Source organism: Dermacentor silvarum, chromosome 9 (assembly GCF_013339745.2).
Source record: "Dermacentor silvarum isolate Dsil-2018 chromosome 9, BIME_Dsil_1.4, whole genome shotgun sequence".
Classification (NCBI taxonomy): domain Eukaryota; kingdom Metazoa; phylum Arthropoda; class Arachnida; order Ixodida; family Ixodidae; genus Dermacentor; species Dermacentor silvarum.
Window position 1 is genome coordinate 152,867,176 of NC_051162.1, and position 13,853 is coordinate 152,881,028.

A 13,853-nucleotide genomic window follows, 5' to 3' on the forward strand; every position below is an offset into this window, starting at 1 on the left:
AGCAAAGCGATTGCGTGGTCACGCCCAGCAGTCCGGTTAAAACATTACGGCTTACACTGAAAATGTCGTATGCGTCTAGCACCGCTTGAATTCCTTCATGTCTGAAGCTGACAAAATCAGGTAAGCAATGAAGGGAATTATGGACGATGCCTTCCACATGCTCAAAGCAAAAACACCCCAAACGGTCGATGACATGATTCAGCTCTGCCCAAGGTAAACAAGTTGAGAAAAAGACACATTTGGGCGCGGCGCTTCGACAGGACAAGCAGGTCGGCTCTCACAATTCACGATGATTCTTTTGACCAAGTTCCTTAATGCCGTAAATACAGCAGTTTGTTCTTGGTCCGGGTGTTGCAGACCCGACGCAATCGCTTGCCCCATCGCTTGGACAGATCTTGCAATAGCAAGTTTCTATGGCGCTGCCTAATGCCCAGTGCCTAATTCTGATGGCCCCATAGCATCAGCCTATCTGCAACCAACGCTGACATCGCAACCAGGCCTCGAGCTTCATTCATTGCGTATCCTGGGCAAACACCAAGCGGCTTCTACGTGGCGCGGCCACCAGGTAGGCCTAGCTATGCTCCCATTTCTACTTTCCACCCGACCGCCTGTGAACCTCTGATGCACATTGGAGTGTGGACCAGAGGTCAATCTGCTATTTCGGCCATCTACTTCCGCATACGTGATGGCGACTGATTTCAAGGCTACGCTCGTCCTGAGCCACCACCACATCCGGTTTCCTCTGGCCCATCGCCTCATTCTATCTCGTCAGGTTACACGCCTTCGCCAAAGGTCATTGCCACTACGTCGCTGTTCGCTTTCCCCTATGCCCCACAGTACCCAGGCCGTCCAAGCTGAAATCTCACCGTTGATGTTCCGATAGGCAAGAACTACGCTTGTGTAGAAAACTTCGACACCTGAGTTCTTTCCTGCTAACGAGATCAACATATGTATTGAATATATTCAGGGTGTCGCTATACAAGCGCCTGTTGATACCGGAGCTAGTGTTTCTGTGCTCGGTGGAAAACTATTTGGCAAGTCTAGAAATATTACAATTTCACTTTCAGACTCCTCCCTGCTACGGCAACCGAGCACCACGGGCATGTTGTCGTGCATGGCTCGGCTTTCTTATAATTCAGCATGTTTTGTTTGTCGTTGAATTCGTCATCTTCCCTCCAAGATCGCACGGCGTTATTCCGCGCTGGCATTTCTTGTCTACACATTATGCCGTTGTTGACTTTGTGCATGCCGAACATGCATTATCGCCGATGTGTGATGCCCCATCTGAGCAGTGTTTCTGTCCCTTTGCCCTAGTGGTTGTCTCCACAGACTTGATATACCTGCTTTCTCTTCTGCTCGCGCGCCTCTGTCTTGCTACTATGCTCCATATTCTACAGCTCTATTTTTCAACTTCCGCAGTCTTCGCCTCTCGCAGGAACTTCGTTTATCCTTTTTTCGTTCTCACAATTGAAAAACTTTGCGGAGCCATTGATCTTACGACGCGGTCAGGTTCATCAGCCGCTTTACCGTGGTGAATGTCTGGGTCGACTTCAGGGCACTGATCTTCATGATTTGGTTTATCCTCATCAACTGCCCGATGACATGACCCTACATTCCTGTCACCAGCATTACTCATGCTACCTCAGCTGCTTCATCATCCTCAGATGTCTGCAACCTATCACTTGATTACCAACTGTCCGATAACTAGCGCACCCAGTTCTTGGAGCTCTTCAACTGTTTTCGCACGTCTTTTCGCCACCAGCAACATGTTTTAGGCTGAACATCCGCCATCGTTCACCACATCGACACCGGCACTCATGCACCTCTGTGCCAGCGCCCGTATCTAGTCTCGCACTCAGAATGTCGCGTCATTGACGACCACGTGAACGATACGCTTCACTGTGGAGTGATACAGCCCTAGCGCAGCCATATGGTTTCCCCAGTTGTACCCGTGACAAAAAAGTGTGGTAGCATCAGATGCTGTGAGCACTACCGGCGCCTTAATATTACAAGCGAATGTGTTTATGCTCTGCCCCGAATGGACGATCCCCTTGACAGCCTGCAAGGAGCAGAGCTTTTTTTTTTCTTCCTAGGATCTTCGATGGCCCACTACCAAGTACCAATGGATGAAGCTAACCACTCCAAGACTGCATTTGTCACCCCGATGAGTTATACGAGTTTAACGTGAAACCCTGCAACCTTTCCAATGCGCCTGGCACTTTCGAACGCCTAGCAAACAACATACTTCAAAGCCTCAACTGCCATACATGCTTTGTTAACTGGGCGACGTCGTAGTTATTTCGAGGCACTTCAATTCCTGTCTCAAGCAAGTGTCCATTGCCTTACATATGCTGGTCTGCAGCTAAAATCAAAGAAGTGTCTATTAGCTGCACGCCGGCTCACCATCTTAGGCCATGTTGTCTGCATGGATGGTGGTTCTTCTCGACCCGGCAAAGCTTTGAGCCGTCGCCGAGTTTCCCAGGCCGCCTACAAAGAAATAAATCAATAGTTTTCTTAGCCTTTGGTCGATTTTTTGCCGATTTGTCCGTAACGTTGCGTCCATCAGGGCCCTGTCGACACAGCTTCCCGCCGACCACCAAGACATCTCGGTTTGGTCTCCCGCTTGCGACGATGCATTCAGCACTTTACGCCATCTTCTAACCGCCCCCCTTATTCTGCGCTATTTTGACCCGGACGCTCCCACAGAAATCCACACGGACGCTAGTGGTTCAGGCCTGAGTTCTATTTTTACCCAACGCAAGTGTGGCTTCGACGAGTACGTCTTCTTGTACGCCAGCCGCACTCTTGAACAAAGCGGAAGCAAACGTTTCGGTTATGGAGAATATATCTCGCCGTCAATTGGGCGATCACAAAATTTTCACCTTATATCTACGGTCAACCATTCCACTTCGTGACTGATTACCACGGGATGTGCCGGTTGTCCTCCCTCAAAGATTTATCTGGTGGTCTGGCTTATTGGGCACTACATCTCCAAGAGTATTATGATCATGTCGTCTACAGGTCTGCCCATAAACATGCAGATGCAGTCGACTTTTTCTGCTCTCCACTTCCACACGAGCCTGGTGCTGCGTCTGTCCCCAGCTACGACTCTTCATCCCTTACACATGACGAGTCGCCATTCGAGCAGCGCCAGGACCCTAAAATAACCACTCTTCTATAGTTCGCATCTGAGCCGCCGTCGCGTACCAGCCACCGCATGCTTCGATGTATTTTTGTGCTGTAGTATATCGGCTGCCTAGCGCTTCCGCAGTCACGCAAAAGTAGCTCTGCAACGTTAAGTCCGATCTCTGTTGTGGTACAGACAGACGCGGTACTGCAGGCGTCAGAAGGGGCGAAAGTCTGCTGCTCAAGACTCATTGCTGGGGTAAAAAGCAAAGGCCAGATTTAGACGTGGCTGCCCACTGCACTGCTCACAAACTGGACATGCGTAGTTGAAAAAAAATAATATCCAAATTATGATAATGTGCTATGAGGAAGTCGTTTCATTGAAATTATGAAATCAGATGAACAGAAAAATACACAAACGTTCGATAAATGCTGTCTTTGTAAAATTGTTAAGAAAAAACTGTATCACTTCTCTGTAAAATCCAGGAGTGCGCAACGTTTTTCTGACTTCAAAGACAGCAGAAACAAGGTCACCGCTGAAATAAAGCAAGCAAAGCTTCACAACCGAGAACAGTTATTCGTTAAAATACAAGGATTACCCTAGGAAGCTATCGAATGAATTTAGAGATCTTACTTCAACAAAAATACATAACAAAGAGATAATCACCAAGGCAACCATGTGCGTGGTAATAGGCAGCAAGCCGCAGCCGCTTTGACTGATTATTTTTTTTTTTGGTACCCAGCATCTCGACAGGAGGAGACCCGTAGGCAATCCTTTACTTCAGTCTTACTATTTCAGCGATACAGACACTTGTTACATCGGCTGCTGAACTTGTGCAAAAACTACTTAAAGTCAAGAACAATGTCTCTGCTAGGTAGGAAGGTGCTAAACCAGCAGCAGATAAATATATTGCGGATTTTAATTGCGCCTGTCACAGTTGACATCAAACACGAAATGTTTGAAAGCAGTGTGTTTCCAGGTCTAAAAATATTTCGAGCATGCCGTAAATACAAAAGAGGTGATAAAATTTAATGAGGAACTACCGGCTGATGTATGTTGTGCATGTTCTATCAGTAATGTTTGAGAGTTTCCATTAGGCACGTTTTTCAGTAAATATATTGGAACAACTATATTGCCGCGGGTAGGTGCCAGTGGGGACGAGGTTGAAGTAGCGCGGGCTTTTAGGTTAAGCGTGGAGACGAAGAACACGTTGTTGGTTTTTGTTGACAATTGATAAGGTGTCCTTGTTGGTGCTGCTCCGCGTCCTCGTCGATCCCACGTCGTTACAATATGTAATCAGTGATATGCTGTGTAGTTTGAAAAAGTTATAACGAAGTGGCTCTTCCTAATATCAAACATAATATAACTAATATAGAATAGAATGTGTACATTATGTTTGCTTTAATACCCCAGGATTACTTATTTGAATATGTCACAAGATATGAATTTGCGTACTGGCACACTATGCTGTACGACGTATCAGACTGCTACTTTCACGACATTATTTAACTAAGCGTTATCAGTATGCTAGTATAAATATTGATGTTTCATCTTACACAAAAATCCTAATGCGTCGTCCAGAGGGCTCAATTCTTGGACCTTATTTGTTTGAAATTTGTAATAATGCCTTTCATTACATCCCCGAGTCAGATCCATTGGTTATGTATGCAGATAAAACAAAAATATTTTTAAAGTGGCTACTGTGCCTGAGGTCGAATTAAAAGTTAAAGGTTCTCTAAAGCAGCTCGTTTGCTCATACAACAGAATGTGCTACAAACGAATTCCTCCAAATTAAACTGTATTATATTTTTATGGATATACGGCGTAAATGCAATGTAGCTATTGTATTTCAATATATATAAGCATAGAGAAGATAAAATATCAAAAATTTATAGGAGTGTGATTCCAGGCAGATTGGCCTGTAACATACACATAACCACCATTTTTACGGAACTTTACAGAAGTGCTAGGTGCTTACGTTGACTGAGTAAACTCCCCCCCCCCTTCCCCCCCCCCCCCCCATAGCTGGTAAGTTTATTGTACTATGGACTCATTTTTTTTCTAGGTTAAGCTAATGCATATTAATCCGTGGCACTACTTCGTGAAAGAAAAGTATTATGTTGCCACGCGTCTTCAAAAGGGGCTGACGACGTTTATTGAGAGCGGCTGGGCTCTGGCGAAAACGGCGGCGAGAGGCAACTATCGAGCGGGGCGGTTAGCACGCGCACTTCTTTCTTCTTGCGCCTCTGCGTTTGCCCTATTCCCACTACTACAGGTGACATTTCCCCCCTTCCTCGGAAAGAGCATCGGCTCGATGCTCAAGTAAGTGGTTTAGGAAAATTATAACTGCGCTAAAACTAGACACGAGAACGAAGTGGACAGGACGATCCACTTCGTTCTCGTGCCTCGTTTTAGCGCAGTTATAATTTTCCTAAATGTCTTACCAACTAGCCCCCATCAAACGCTTCTCGAGTTCAAGAAGTGGTGTGGGAAAGGGAAAAAAACAACAACAAAAAAACAACACACGCTCAATGAAGATGCTCGCGCACAGAACACAGCGAGAGCTACAGCAGCGTAGCTAGAAACAATTATCTACCTTTCTAGAAACGGAGAGGTAAGTGCATTAGGTGCAAATGGGAGCGTAAAAATCACGAACGCGCAACGTAGGGCTTCATGCGTGCGACGTGAACTACGTCAGAAAAAGGTGGTTGTCGGCGCCGTGTTTGCGCCGCACTGTCGGGAACGACTTCATAGTTCACGTCACCAATGCGGCGCAGCACTTTGTACGGGCCAAAATACCGGCTGAGCAACTTTTCACAAAGGCCACAGCGGCGAACAGGGGTCCACACCAACACTTGGTCGCCGGGACTGTAGCGCACTTGCCGGTGACGGATGTTATAGCGCCGTGCATCTGCGTGTTGCTGCTCACCGATGTGCAGCCGCGCGAGCTGGCGAGCCTCCTCAGCGCGCTGAGCAAATTCTTCGGCGTCAGTAGTTAGTTTCTCGATGTCGTGGCACGGAAGCATAGCGTCCAGCATCGTCTGTACTTCGCGGCCGTAGACAAGGCGAAATGTTGTGAAGCGCGTTGTTTCTTGTACGGCGGTATTATACGCGAAGGTCACAAAAGGCAGGATACGATCCCATGTTTTGTGCTGGACGTCGATGTACATAGAGATCATGTCTGTGATGGTCTTGTTTAATCGCTCCGTAAGGCCGTTGGACTGCGGATGGTAAGCGGTCGTCTTTCGATGCCTGGTGTTGCTTAGTTGAAAAATTTCGTCCGTGAGCTGTGCCGTGAACGCCGTTCCTCTTTCTGTGATAACAGTGGCTGGGGCACCATGGCGCAATACAATGTTACACATGAAGAACTGTGCTACCTCAGAAGCCGTGGCTCGTCTGAGCGCCTCTGTCTCGGCATAGCGGGTTAAATAGTCACTGGTGACAATCACCCACTTGTTGCCGTCGGTTGACAGAGGAAAAGGCCCAAGAATGTCCAAGCCGACTTGGTCGAATGGCTTATGAGGTGGTTCAATGGGTTGCAATAACCCGGCGGGCTTCAGGGGTGGTGACTTTCGTCGCTGACATTCACGGCAGCATTTCACATACTGCTTGACGCTTGCTGAAAGTCCGGGCGAGTAATACATCTCGCGCACTCTAGCAAGCGTTCGTGAGGAGCCGAGGTGGCCAGATGTAGGCTCGTCGTGGCAAGCGAAAAGAATATCGTCCCGCAAGTCTTTGGGAACTACTAGGAGGTAGGCTCGATCATTCGGGCGGGCGTTCTTGTACAGCACATTGTCTCGTAGACAGAAGGACGTCAAGACGTGACGTAGATGGCGTGGTATGATTGTTTCACGGCCCTCTAAGTGGTCGATGAGAGGTCGAATTTCAGCGTCGTCACGCTGCGATTTGACCAAGTCCGACGTAGTAAGGGCGCCCAGGAAGCCGTCGTCGTCCTCTGACTGTCGACTGAAAGATTCGGCGGGAGCACGCGACAACGTGTCGGCGTCTTCGTGCTTGCGGACAGACTTATAAACTATGGTGACGTCGAATTCCTGTAGCCGCAAGCTCCACCGTGCCAGCCGTCCTCAAGGATCGCGTATGTTCGCCAACCAACATAGAGCATGGTGGTCTGTCACCACTTTGAAGGGACGGCCGTAGAGATAAGGGCGAAACTTCGTGATCGCCCAGACGACCGCGAGACACTCTTTTTCTGTAGTAGTGTAGTTCGCCTCGGCACGGAACAGCGAGCGGCTAGCATAGGCTATTACTCGTTCAATGCCGTCTTGACGTTGGACGAGTACTGCGCCAAGGCCGATGTTGCTGGCGTCAGTATGCACATCGGTGTCAGCCTCTTCGTCGAAATGTGCCAGGACGGGTGCTGACTGCATGCGTTGGCGTAGTTCAGCGAAGGCCGCTTGTTGCTCATTCGTCCAGGCAAATGGCGTGTCATCCCTGGTAAGGCGAGTCAGGGGTTCCGCAATCTTCGAGAAGTTGTCGATGAAGCGATGATAATACGCACACAAGCCCAGGAAGCGTCGGACGGCCTTCTTGTCGGCAGGAAGAGGAAAAGCTGCTACAGCGGCAAGCTTGTCGGGATCGGGTCGAACTCCTTTGGCGCTGACGACGTGTCCGAGAAACTTGAGCTCTTCATAACCGAAGTGGCACTTCTCTGGTTTAAGCGTGAGGTCAGCCGATCGGAGCGCTTCTAGCACATGCCGCAGGCGATGAAGATGTTGCTCAAATGTTTCAGAAAAGACAACTACGTCGTCAAGATACACAAGGCAAGTCTGCCACTTCAATCCAGCGAGGACAGTATCCATCATTCGCTGGAAAGTTGCTGGGGCTGAAAACAAACCGAAAGGGAGCACTCGAAATTCGTAAAGGCCGTCGGGAGTCACAAAGACAGTTTTCTCGCGGTCTCGTTCGTCTACCTCGATCTGCCAGTATCCACTTTTCAAATCGAGTGACGAAAAGTACTGGGCACGCCGCAGTCTATCTAACGAGTCGTCGATACGTGGCAGTGGGTACACGTCTTTTTTGGTTACATTGTTGAGCTTCCGATAGTCGACGCAAAAGCGTAGCGTTCAGTCTTTCTTTTTGACAAGAACGACTGGAGACGACCATGAGCTGTTGGAAGGTTCGATCATGCCGTCTTCAAGCATATCTTGTACTTGCGTACGAATCGCTGCGCGTTCCTTTGCCGACACGCGGTAAGGCTGCTGGTGTATCGGGCGTGCGTCGTCGCATGTGATGATCCTGTGCCTTGTAACCGAAGTCTGGCGTACCTTAGACGAGCTTGCGAAGCATGCCCTGAATTCAAGCAAGAGCTCGTGCAGTGCTGCCTGTTTGTCGTTAGATAACTCGGGATTAATGTCGACGGTGCCCAGTGACTTGTCAGCCAGCCTCACTGGTTCAGGGGCAAAACATTGAGCAACGTGTTCCATTTCTTCGGCAAACGCTATCGAAGTACCGCGGAAGAGGTGTCGATGCTCGTTACTAAAGTTGGTGACTAGCAACTTAGATCGGCCATCACGAAGCTGTAGCACACTCCTATCCGCACAAACACCTTGTGTCAGTAGATGCGCTAAGTTACTTTCTGCTACCACTCCACCTTCGCGCATTCCACAGCACATCACTTCGACTAGAACACTGGCTCGTGGAGGAAGCGTAACACTTTCGGCGGAAAACGTAGCGCGTCGTCGCGTCGTTTGTCGTCGTTTGTGTCGATTGCTTGGTCGGCTGAGAAGGTGACTACACCACCCCGTAAGTCAATAACAGTGCCGTATTCCTGCAGGAAGTCAACTCCGAGAATGACGTCGCGGGAGCATTCGCGTAGGACAAGGCAACTCGCCACGAATGTCGATCCTCGAATTAGAACTCTTGTCGTGCAGGATCCCAGTGGAGTAACGACGTGACCGCCAGCCATACGAATCTGCGAGCCATGCCAAGGAGTAACTAGTTTCTTCAGAAACGTCGCCATCTTCCCGCTTAATATAGAATAGTCCGGTCCGGTATCCACTAATGCGCTAACCGCGTAACCGTCGATCACCACCGGTATGTTGAGCGAAAGCCGGTCATTCCGTTCAGCTGCAGTTGATGTCGGAACGGTACCCTTGTTTACTCGCGTCGATCGGAGGTCTTCAGCGCGTCGACTGCCAGCCGGTCGACTGCCAGGTCGCTGTAGTTAGTTTTCCCGGCGGGGACTTGGCGACCGTCCGCTCGAATACCGCTGGGGCGATGGTGCAAATCGCCTTGGCAACGGCGAGCGTGACTGCCGCCCGGTAGGCGCTGGCATGCGTTGCTGAGCCAGATAATCCTCAATGTCCCGAGGTCGTTGGCCCAGTCAGGGTGGCGGCGAATAGGCGGAAAAGCCCCGCAACCCGAGGCGTCGGTATGGGCACTGGTGGTACAAATGATCTGCCTCACCACAGTGGAAACACAGAGGACGGCGATCCGGAGTGCGCCAAACGTCTGACTTCCGAGGGGACATGCGTCGATCATCGGCGTAATGCACTGGTCACTCTTGCGGAAGAACAACCGGAGAAGCGGCATGGGGAAACGGTGGAGGCGTGCGTCGTTCCTCGATGTATGGCACCGGTTGGGCTGGTGGGAGTGCAACCGGATGAGCGGCCTGAACAAACAGCGGCGGGGACGAAGCAGGCTGTCGCAAGACTTCTGCGTAGGTCGCACGGTGGTGTACAGAAGGTGCAGGCGCGGTGTTAGGAAAATGAACGGTGGACCGGAGCGCTTGGTTCACTTCATCTCTTTAATTACACTCGCAATGGAGCTCACCGTTGCTTGTGGGGTGCCGTAAACCTTCAGTATCTCTTCGCGCACAACGGTGCGGATGAGGTCTCGAAGGTTGTCATTGTGGCTTCCGATGGCCGTGGACATGTCCGTAGTCGCGTTCACTTGCCGCTCGTAAAAGTTAGAGCGCTGCTGAAGCATCTTCTGCATACTGACCGCCTCGGATAGAAATTCGGCGACAGTCTTCGGAGGATTGCGCACCAGACCAGTGAAGAGCTGCTCCTTCACCCCTCGCATCAGGCGACGCAACTTCTTGTCCTCGGTCATTCCAGGGTCTGCTCGTCTGAAGAGGCGCGTCCTATCTTCAACGAACGCGGTAACGCGTTCGTTGGGAATCTGGACGCGGACCTGAATTGCTCGTTCGGCTCGTTCGCGGCGATCAGGACTGGCGTAAGTGTCTAGTAGATGACGGCGGAACTCGCGCCACGACGTCAGTTGCTCCTCACGGTTTTGAAGCCATGTACGTGCGCCGTCCTCGAGGCAAAAGTAGACATTCCTACGTTTAGTCGCGTCGTCCCATTCGTTGTATTCGGCGACGCGCTCGAAGTCGGTCATCCAGTCTTCGACGTCTTCTAACATGTCGCCATGCAACGACTTCGGCACCAGCGGGTTCTGAAGTGTATACCGGTTCGTCATTGCACGTTCCATACCGGTTGAGGTAGTCTGAAGCACTACTGTGTCTTCAGGTGGCAGTCCCCGGATCGTGCGGCTGGTCCGATGGACGGGAGTATGGACTAACACAGGGCTGGTGCTTCTGCTCCCAGGAGGAGTCTGTGGCATGAGTGAGAAATACCCCGCACCTCCACCACTTTGCCACGCGTCTTCAAAAGGGGCTGACGACGTTTATTGAGAGCGGCTGGGCTCTGGCGAAAACGGCGGCGAGAGGTAACTATCGAGCGGGGCGGTAAGCACGCGCACTTCTTTCTTCTTGCGCCTCTGCGCTTGCCCTATGCCCACTACTACAGGTGACAATATATTGATAGTACTATAAAAAGAATTTCTTCGGGCATTTCAGGATTATCATGTCCATGTTTAAGAATTTCCAACCAATTGATTAAAAAATATTCGATGGTAAAGGAGGACAGCTGTATTATTAGAACTTTGCGCAATACGTTATGCAAAACAAATCACAGTATATCCAGAATGTGCCCGCTAATACACACTACAGCTTCCGACGACAAAACTGCAAAACGGGAAAAATAGAAAACAATTACAGAATACAACTATCAGTTACCAGTTACCTGCAATAGTAAATTGCCTACATGATTATGTTCGCTAAATAAAGGAGGGTTCAAATAAATTATATTAACCGTTTTCTCAACACTGGCAATATCGAGTTGGTCTTACTAAAACCACACAAAGAGTGTCATTTCGTTAGTTAGAATCGTAATTTCAAACACAATGTGTATTTTGTGTGTTCTGCTGCATTTTTGCATTTTTATATACGCGCTGTTCTTAACAAAATTATTATTCTGCATCATGACGTTGGTGTTGATTTGGGCGTGTCTTTGGGATTTGTATGCTTTGTACGGCCTGTGTGCCGAATTCTTGGAGCAGAAGCCCCCGTCACAGGCCGTACGACCTTAGCTTCTGCTTCTTTTTTGTTGTAAACAGAAGAAATAAATTTATTCATTTTAGGTAAATAAAACTGGCCAGCAGCAGATTCGAAGAAAGGACCACTAGCACAGATGCCTCATACTTTAATCATTATGCCATGGACGCTCCCCTAAGCATGCGGATTCATCCTAATTATGCTCATAATCACTATCCTACATTTATTTGCACTGCAGGACGGATGTCAACCTCATCAATCTCCAACTACCGCTGAGCTGCGCTTGGTGATTGTATGTTATAATTACAAAGTTCCTAATTTGCAGGCACAACCTAATTCTCTACCGTCTTTGAATGCCCCGTTCTTCCCTTGACACCAATTCTGTAAAGATATTAGGCCATCGCTTAGCCACCTACGCATTGCATGGCCTGGCCTGCGTCATCCCCCCCCCCCCCTTATGTCGATTAATATTTGCTACTTCTGTTCGATCTATAATCTACCCCAGTGCTTCCAGTGTCTTAACGTAGCGCCTAAAATTTGTCCTTCCATCGCTTCCATCGCTTTACTATAAAGCAAATGCTGTTCAAAATGCAGTTACATGTTAATATGAAAGCAATCGTAGCAAGAATCAATAATCTATAATTGAAACCCCCGCTCCCTCATGCCCACACATCCGTACACATATAAAGGGCATGATACAAGTTCAACAGGGCATTAGTTTGGACTCTATTATAGATTCCAGTGACTCAATACCACATTAATGGTTGCGAACGAGTGGCCAAGTGCAGCGCTAGAATTTTATACTCCAACTTTTTTTACTTAAACGAAAACTGCTTCTTCAATCGGACTTAATGGGGACGCTGCAGTACATAAAGTTGCAAAAACTGAAGAAAGAAAAAGTCACAGGCCTGCGCGGCACACACAGCACAGTCACAGCGTAAGCTGGTGGAGCGGCTCAAGAGTTACTCCAATTTTGGCAGCACGCACAACGGGGTATTCGCGGCAAAGTGTCTTCGCCTCTTTTTGACGTGAACGATCTGAATTTTCCGTCCGGATTCGACGGTGAGCTGCGGCTTGTAATGCTCTCTGCACAGCAGTCTACTGAGCATGATGATGCCTGTTTGCAGCCGCGCACGTAGCTCAGCGACACGCTTCTTCAGCATTGGTTCGTACCTGGCGAGGAGACGCCATAACGTGTACCGAACAGGTATCAGGTACCCAAAATACGTGGCGCACATTTCACATCCCCTGGCCCGTCGCACGGTACGTTCTTTTTGTTGACGATGATGATCTTGATTGTTTATTGGGATCTTCAAAACGGCCTGGTGACAGATAGTCACCTAGCCTGCTTGAGTTACCGAGGTCAAGTTACATGCAGCATGCAATTGCTATATGCAACTTACATGTCGGGCACGCTGCGTTTGCAGGAGCCTTAACTGAATGGCGCAACCATACTGGCGGAGACTCGGGTCGTCTGCACCTGCGCGCCTTCCAAGGGTAGCGTTTATAGGGCATTTCCCTGCTACCTGATAGCAAGCGCTTGCGTAGATCAGTCGTAAAGTATCCGACTGCCGCGCAGAGGGCCTGAGTTCAATCCCAGCGGGGATCAGGTACCTTTTTTCGCATTTACAGCGATATTGGTTACGGTCACACCGGTGGCGGCGGACAGCATCGCGAACCGAAACGGCTATTGGAATAAGCTCATAATCGCCATCAACGTGAATTAGCGGTGCTTGCCGTAATTTGAGTACATGAACTTGACAAGATCTTATACGTGAAGCATCTTCTATCTAAACTTCTATCTCTCTTTCAGATAAGGCAAGCGACAGTGTCGTTCCACAGGTGCGCATATCTCGTATACTCGGATATTCACAGTGGATACCTTAAAAATGCATAAAATACGTGATAAAAATGAATATTCAAGCTATTTCTAACGTAGTTAACATCCCTACAATGTAGTACTGTGAAGAATATCACGTTACCAATAAATAAAGTTGTGTTTTGTAAGGTATTAGTAGCTAAAAGTGCATATTTTAAAACATTGTGTTCGTAAAACAGCAATAAGAGCAGTAGCGAATCGTTTTTTTTTTGTTTTTCGAGAGATTATTTTTCTAAACAAGCAATGCGGCTTTGAAGCTCGAACAGCGCATTTTCTTTCAAAATATGCTATGTAAAATAGCAATCGTTTTTCACAGGAATGATAACTACGGAGGTGATTACAACGTATGCAATTTTATATTGCATCTACTAAATACGAGGCCGCTCACTAACACACCTTGTATCACAAATATGTGAAAATCATGATAACATAAAAGGTTATCAACATCGTGGCCCCATTGCTGCAAGGCAGGGTCTTTGAGAAAGTAG